Source organism: Anastrepha obliqua, unplaced genomic scaffold (genome assembly GCF_027943255.1).
Source record: "Anastrepha obliqua isolate idAnaObli1 unplaced genomic scaffold, idAnaObli1_1.0 ptg000136l, whole genome shotgun sequence".
Lineage (NCBI taxonomy): Eukaryota > Metazoa > Arthropoda > Insecta > Diptera > Tephritidae > Anastrepha > Anastrepha obliqua.
Window position 1 is genome coordinate 37,501 of NW_026562236.1, and position 7,500 is coordinate 45,000.

Sequence of the window (7,500 nt, forward strand, 5' to 3'; positions counted from 1 at the left end):
ACGTGATCACTGTGACGCCTCGTGTGTCACGGTTGTTTCGCAAAAGTTGACCGAACTTGATTATTTAGAGGAAGTAAAAGTCGTAACAAGGTTTCCGTAGGTGAACCTGCGGAAGGATCATTATTGTGTTCCATATCCGTAAGAAAAACAAACAAACAAACAAACAAACAAACAAACAGACAAGCAAACAAACGAACAAAAAGAAAAAAAAAAAAAAAAAAAAAAAGAAAAAAAAAAAAAAATTTATATAATTATTTTGAATCCATAATTCTTTTTATTCTTTTTCATTCAATTTGTGATCCATCAATTATATCATATTAAATATAATATATGATGGTACATTTTGTAATGTTTTTTCTTATTTTTTTCTTTTAAAAACCTTTAAACATGAAAATAAAAAGTTGTACTTATTATTCATTTGATTGAATGATAAGTTAATTTGTTCACAATAACAAAAGTGGTATATATTTATTATATTATTATATATATACATAAAATGATTAAAAAAATACAAAATAATTGAATCATAATAAATACCACCACTGTATTATTGTTGAACTAAGACATTCGCAACTTAATAAAAATGTTTAGAGTTAAATATATTTGATATATATTATTGAAAGAAAATCAATTTATATATTATTAATATTATTTAATTTTACTCTTTCAATTAATATATGCAAAAAAAAATTGACATTTGTTATAAATAAAAATAAATAAAAAAATACTCTAAGCGGTGGATCACTTGGCTCATGGGTCGATGAAGAACGCAGCAAACTGTGCGTCATCGTGTGAACTGCAGGACACATGAACATCGACATTTTGAACGCATATCGCAGTCCATGCTGTTATGTACATTAAATTCAATTTTAAAGTACTGCTTGGACTACATATGGTTGAGGGTTGTAAGACTATGCTAAATAAGTTGCTTATTCTTTTATAAAAATAATTGAATTTAAGCAAATGTGTATATTATTGGATTTTAAATAATTCATAATATTAATAGCAAAAAAAATAAAGATATATAATGAATTTTATTTATTATATATTCTTTAAAAAAAAAATCCTCTCAAATAAAATGAAATGATGAAAATATTGAATCTAAGTATTCTTTACAAAAAATTTTCATATTATTTATATATATATATATAAAATAATAATTTATATATGTAATTAAAAGGAGGAATGTCTAGCATAAAAATTAAATTTTTTATTCTAGGATTGCCTCATTTTACATTATTATTATTTTTATATATTTACAATATATAAAAGGAGAAAAGAAAAATAGAGATGAAAAGATGATATAATTTTTTTTATTAAATTGTGAGAAGATAAAAAAAGAATATTAAAACAACCTCAACTCATATGGGATTACCCCCTGAATTTAAGCATATTAATGAGGGGAGGAAAAGAAACTAACAAGGATTTTCTTAGTAGCGGCGAGCGAAAAGAAAATAGTTCAGCACTAAGTCACTTTGTCTATATGTCAAATGTGAGATGCAGTGTATGGAATATCTTAATATCTAGTATGAGAAATTAACGATTTAAGTCCTTCTTAAATGAGGCCATTTACCCATAGAGGGTGCCAGGCCCGTATAACGTTAATGATTACTAGAAAGATATTTCCAAAGAGTCGTGTTGCTTGATAGTGCAGCACTAAGTGGGTGGTAAACTCCATCTAAAACTAAATATAACCATGAGACCGATAGTAAACAAGTACCGTGAGGGAAAGTTGAAAAGAACTCTGAATAGAGAGTTAAATAGTACGTGAAACTGCTTAGAGGTTAAGCCCGATGAACCTGAATATCCATTATGAAAAATTCATCATTAAATAATTAAAAAAATAATGTGCATTTTTTTCATATAAGGACATTGTAATCTATTAACATAATAAAGTATTTATCAAAAGATCATTGGTGATATTAAGTTTATTTAAATTAATTTGCTTTTTAAGCATATTAACATAAAATAAATACTAATGATTTGATAAAGTGTTGATAGATTTTATTATATATAATGCTAAAATTCATTTTTTGAATTTTACAAAAAATTTAATATCTATGATATTAATATTTATTTGTATGCATTTATATGATTAACAATGCGAAAGATTCAGGATACCTTCGGGACCCGTCTTGAAACACGGACCAAGGAGTCTAACATATGTGCAAGTCATTGAGTTATATTAAACTTAATGGCATAATTAACTTAACTTAAATATAATGGGATTAATTTTTAGTCTATTTTTTAATAAATAGTCAATTAATTCAATCCCGGGGCGTTCCATATAGTTATGTATAATGATAATTTATTATTATTTATACCTCTAACTGGAGCGTACCTTGAGCATATATGCTGTGACCCGAAAGATGGTGAACTATACTTGATCAGGTTGAAGTCAGGGGAAACCCTGATGGAAGACCGAAACAGTTCTGACGTGCAAATCGATTGTCAGAATTGAGTATAGGGGCGAAAGACCAATCGAACCATCTAGTAGCTGGTTCCCTCCGAAGTTTCCCTCAGGATAGCTGGTGCATTTAAAAATTATATAAAATAATCTTATCTGGTAAAGCGAATGATTAGAGGCCTTAGGGTCGAAACGATTTTAACCTATTCTCAAACTTTAAATGGGTAAGAACCTCACCTTTCTTGATATGAAGGTTGAGGTTATGATATAATGTGCCCAGTGGGCCACTTTTGGTAAGCAGAACTGGCGCTGTGGGATGAACCAAACGTAATGTTACGGTGCCTAAATTAACAACTCATGCAGATACCATGAAAGGCGTTGGTTGCTTAAAACAGCAGGACGGTGGACATGGAAGTCGTAATCCGCTAAGGAGTGTGTAACAACTCACCTGCCGAAGCAACTAGCCCTTAAAATGGATGGCGCTTAAGTTGTATACCTATACATTACCGCTAAAGTAGATGATTTATAAAACAATTTCGATTGATTTATAAATTTTGAAACTTTAGTGAGTAGGAGGGTACAATAGTGTGCTTAGAAGTGTTTGGCGTAAGCCTGCATGGAGCCGCTATTGGTACAGATCTTGGTGGTAGTAGCAAATAATCGAATGAGACCTTGGAGGACTGAAGTGGAGAAGGGTTTCGTGTGAACAGTGGTTGATCACGAGTTAGTCGGTCCTAAGTTCAAGGCGAAAGCCGAAAATTTTCAAGTTTTTAATAAAAAAAAATATTAATAAAAATATATTTAAAAATAATTAAAATACTTGAATTATTTTGAACGAAAGGGAATACGGTTCCAATTCCGTAACCTGTTGAGTATCCGTTTGTTATTAAAAATGGGCCTTGTGCTCATCCTGGCAACAGGAACGACCATAAAGAAGCCGTCGAGAGATATCGGAAGAGTTTTCTTTTCTGTTTTATAGTCGTACTACCATGGAAGTCTTTCGAAGAGAGATATGGTAGATGGACTAGAAGAGCATGACATTTACTGTTGTGTCGATATTTTCTCCTCGGACCTTGAAAATTTATGGTGGGGTCACGCAAACTTCTCAACAGGCCGTACCAATATCCGCAGCTGGTCTCCAAGGTGAAGAGTCTCTAGTCGATAGAATAATGTAGGTAAGGGAAGTCGGCAAATTAGATCCGTAACTTCGGGATAAGGATTGGCTCTGAAGATTGAGATAGTCGGGCTTGATTGGGAAGCAATACCATGGTTTATGTACTCGTTCTGGGTAAATAGAGAATTACGATTCTTGTTCCCCGGATAGTAGTTACGTAGCCAATTGTGGAACTTTCTTGCTAAAATTTTTAAGGAATTATATCATTCGATATATATTCCTTTTAAATTATAACGATTATCAATTAACAATCAATTCAGAACTGGCACGGACTTGGGGAATCCGACTGTCTAATTAAAACAAAGCATTGTGATGGCCCTAACGGGTGTTGACACAATGTGATTTCTGCCCAGTGCTCTGAATGTCAAAGTGAAGAAATTCAAGTAAGCGCGGGTAAACGGCGGGAGTAACTATGACTCTCTTAAGGTAGCCAAATGCCTCGTCATCTAATTAGTGACGCGCATGAATGGATTAACGAGATTCCTACTGTCCCTATCTACTCACTCATTCTCAGTTTGACTGTTGAATAGTGCGGACGTGTCGTGTGCTAAGTGGTGATTAGCGATTTTTGCGATTTCTTTTGCGTTTATATTCGTGTGTGATAACCGGTGTATTACAGTTGTGCGAGTGACGCTAATATTGTTGTGGCTGTACCATAGCGGTACAGTGTTTACAATTAATTGTGATTGAAAGTGCCGTTGTGCGAGTGACGCTACTTTGTAGTAGCTGTACACTGTTTACGAGTGATTAAGTGCCGTACGGTAGTTTTGTTGGACACTCCAGTGAGTGCCAATATACTCCGTGCTATAGACACATTGTGCGTGCGTGTGAGTGCCGCTAGATACAGCGTTGGAAATTTTCCATTAAGTTGTTTACAACTTTGCGGGCGTGCCGTTATTTTTCGGCGTGGTGTGTTGTGCTAGTGACGCCACCGTTTGCGTGGCTGTACATTGCGTACAAGTGTACCTTGTTGGTAAGTTGTTTACAACTTTTGAGTGCCGCTATTTCTGGCGTGGTTTTTGGCGTGTGCCGCTAATTTTTGGCGTCCTTCTCGTGTGCGTGTGCCGTTACATTTCGGCGTGGAAGTACAGTGCGGGCGTACACTAGGTTTGTCGTGCCGCTATATTGCCATATTTGGCAACAGCAAAAAGAGCGTCCCCTTTTGTGCGTGGGTACAGTACTGCGCCAAGGTTGAATACTTTGTGCAGGTGCTACGACCAAAGCGTGTTGTGTTTTTTGCCTGCGGTCGAGCTCGGCGTTAGCTCCACCTTGGTCGACCCGTCCTTGTTCGGGGAACAGTGTTCTGTCCGGCAAGGCATTGGTGGTGGCCTTTGCCAAACCTTTGGTTGGCGCTGTGGGCTACGCCCTCGCGCTTTGCTTTGGCTCGCCGATAGGTGCAGCCGCTGTGTGCGTGCCTGTGCGGGATTCACTCCTGCCGTGCAGTAGTTGCCGTCGCCCAAAAGGGACCCAGTTTTTGTTGTTGCTCGGGAGGCCTTTATACGGCGAACTCGGCAACCTTAGTGGTGGAGAGTTGGGCAATGCCCAAATCAGAAGGGTTGAGGAAGAGGGCGAACACCCCTCTTCCAAGCGGTTCGGCGGTGCCATCGTCGGCAATGGACGAGACGACGTCCGGTGAGGAGGAGGTGATCTTGCGGTCTCCTCCCCGTTCTAAGAAGAAGACCGCTGGAGGTGCAGCGGTTCCGGTGGAGAAGGTATCTCTAAAGGTACCTGAAAAGGTGAGTGGAAGCGAGGGTGGTTCCGAAAGCGGAAAGATTGGGAGTGGGCGCAAGGGGCGGAAGACGGGGGAAAAATTAGGTCCCGCAGGGAAGCGTTTGGAGGAAATCCGTGGGGAATTGGGTGCTTCCCTGAAAGGCTTGGGTGCGATCGGTGGGGATGCCGAACGCAAGAAAGTTGCGGTGCAGTTTATGGGGCGCTTCAAGTCCATTGTGACGGCCTTTAGTGGAGCCGTCATAGACATGGACGGCGTCCCGAAAAGTGTTGCAAAAGACCTCCTGGGGTACTCCTTGGAGTTCGAGGAACTCTTTGTGGAAATGGTGGGGGAGATAGCCCATCTTCGTGGGCAACTAGAAGCCACGAAGATTACCAGGGAGGAAGCACCTCGGAGGACGGCTGGAGCTGCGCTGGCTGGTGCAGCGTCGATGCCGGCACCTCAGGCGCCTGCGCCTGTGTTGCCTGCGTTGCCGGTGCCCAAGCCAGTTGAGACCTGGTCGGTCGTAGTAAGGGGTAAAACCCCCACTACTTCCAAGGAGGTGATCAAGAAAGTTGTAAAGGAGGTTGGGCCTTCCATGGGGGTTAGGGTGCATGAGGTGCGCCCGTTGAAGGATGGAGGTGCGATTATTCGCACCCCATCCGTTGCCGAGAGGGATAACTTGGCAAAAAATGCCAAGTTTTCCGAAGTGGGGCTCGATGTGAGCATACGTCGGAAGCTGGGGCCTAGGGTTGTGGTCCAGGGGGTTCACACGGAGATCTCCCCTGAGGATTTCATGGGAGAGTTGTTCCGGTTGAACCTCAAGGAGTTCAGCCCTGGGTGCCGTGAGAAGGACGTGAGGATGATCAGCCGTCCTTGGAAGGTCAGCCCCGATGGGGTGACGAATGTTGTCCTTGAGGGAACGGACATGCTAATGTCCGCCCTCCTGGAAGCAGGTCGTTGCTACATAAAGTGGTTTTCCTTCCGGGTACGGCCAGACCAACTGACGCCCGGCTGCTTCCGATGCATGGGGTTTGACCACAGGGTGGCAGAATGCAGAGCCAAGAAGGATGTCTGCCGTAGGTGCGGGCAAGAAGGACACAGGAGTGCAGGTTGTGGCAATGCCCCGCATTGTCGCAACTGTGCATTTAAGGGCAAGCCAGCCGGACATCTGATGATGTCCACTGTCTGCCCGGTGTACTGTGCCATTGTTGCCCGTGCGAACGCTAGACATTGATGGTTGAACTATATCAACTGAACTGTCAGGGGTCATATGCCGTGATGTGTGAATTGGGGGCGTGTATGTCGGAGGGGGGCTGCGGCATTGCTTTGCTCCAGGAACCATACTCCACCAATGGGGTGGTGAGAGGCCTTCCTGGGGGCTTCAGGGTCTTTACGGACCTTGGAGTCAAGGCCGCAGTAGCTGTGTGTGAGCCAAGCTACTCTTGTGTAGTAGTTGACTCATCACAGTGGGGAGTATGTGTGTGTGTCGAGGGGGAATTCGGCAGAATGAATGTCGTCAGCTTGTACTGCAAGTCTGACGAGCCTCTAGAGCCCTACTTAAGATACATTGATGCGGTGCTACTACTTGAGAGTAGCATTCCTGCCATCGTGTGTCTTGACGCGAATGCTACCTCCCCGATGTGGTTCAGCAAGGTATCCAGGCATACTGCTGGATATCGGAGCCACACTCGGGGTGAGGTTATGAGCGAGTGGGTTGTGGCGAATAACCTTCTTGTAGCAAACGAACCAAGCGTATGGTATACGTTTGAGGGGCCTAGAGGTGTGAGTGACATTGACGTGACGCTCATGAATGACGCAGCAGCGGGTAGGTTCGAGTGTAAATGGAGTGTTAGGGGGGGTTGGGGAATTAGTGACCATAATTTAATACAAATTATGGTTACTCCCCGTACCCCGCAGCTAGAAGGGGGGAGTCCATTGAGGCGATGGCGTACCTCGTGTACCGACTGGAACCGATATGGACATACTGTTAGGGAAGCGGTATTTGATATACCGCTTAGGGAGTTTGAGGAATTGGGGGTTGACGAGCAAATTGCTCGTCTATATGAATGTGTCTGGGGTGTGAATGACTTATTGTTTAGGAAAGCTAGGGCTGTGAGAATGAAAGGTGTGAAATGGTGGACGAGTGAGTTAAATTCAAAGAGGAGGTCTGTCCGACGCTTGAGGCGTTTGTTTCAACGCGGCAGGCGG

At 41.7% G+C, this 7,500-nt stretch overlaps 1 non-coding gene and 2 pseudogenes across 1 annotated transcript in view; all 3 read left to right on the forward strand.

Moving 5' to 3' along the window:
• The window catches only part of LOC129251985 (small subunit ribosomal RNA), a 1,991-nt gene extending 1,868 nt beyond the window's left edge, over nt 1–123 (forward strand). The window contains exon 1 of the ribosomal RNA XR_008583189.1: nt 1–123. This exon is cut by the window's left edge and continues 1,868 nt beyond it. This is a non-coding gene — a ribosomal RNA (small subunit ribosomal RNA).
• A 602-nt stretch (nt 124–725) lies between these two features.
• LOC129252005 (5.8S ribosomal RNA) lies at nt 726–906 on the forward strand (annotated as a pseudogene).
• A 445-nt stretch (nt 907–1,351) lies between these two features.
• On the forward strand, nt 1,352–4,125 carry LOC129251969 (large subunit ribosomal RNA; annotated as a pseudogene).
• Nucleotides 4,126–7,500: the final 3,375 nt, after the last annotated feature.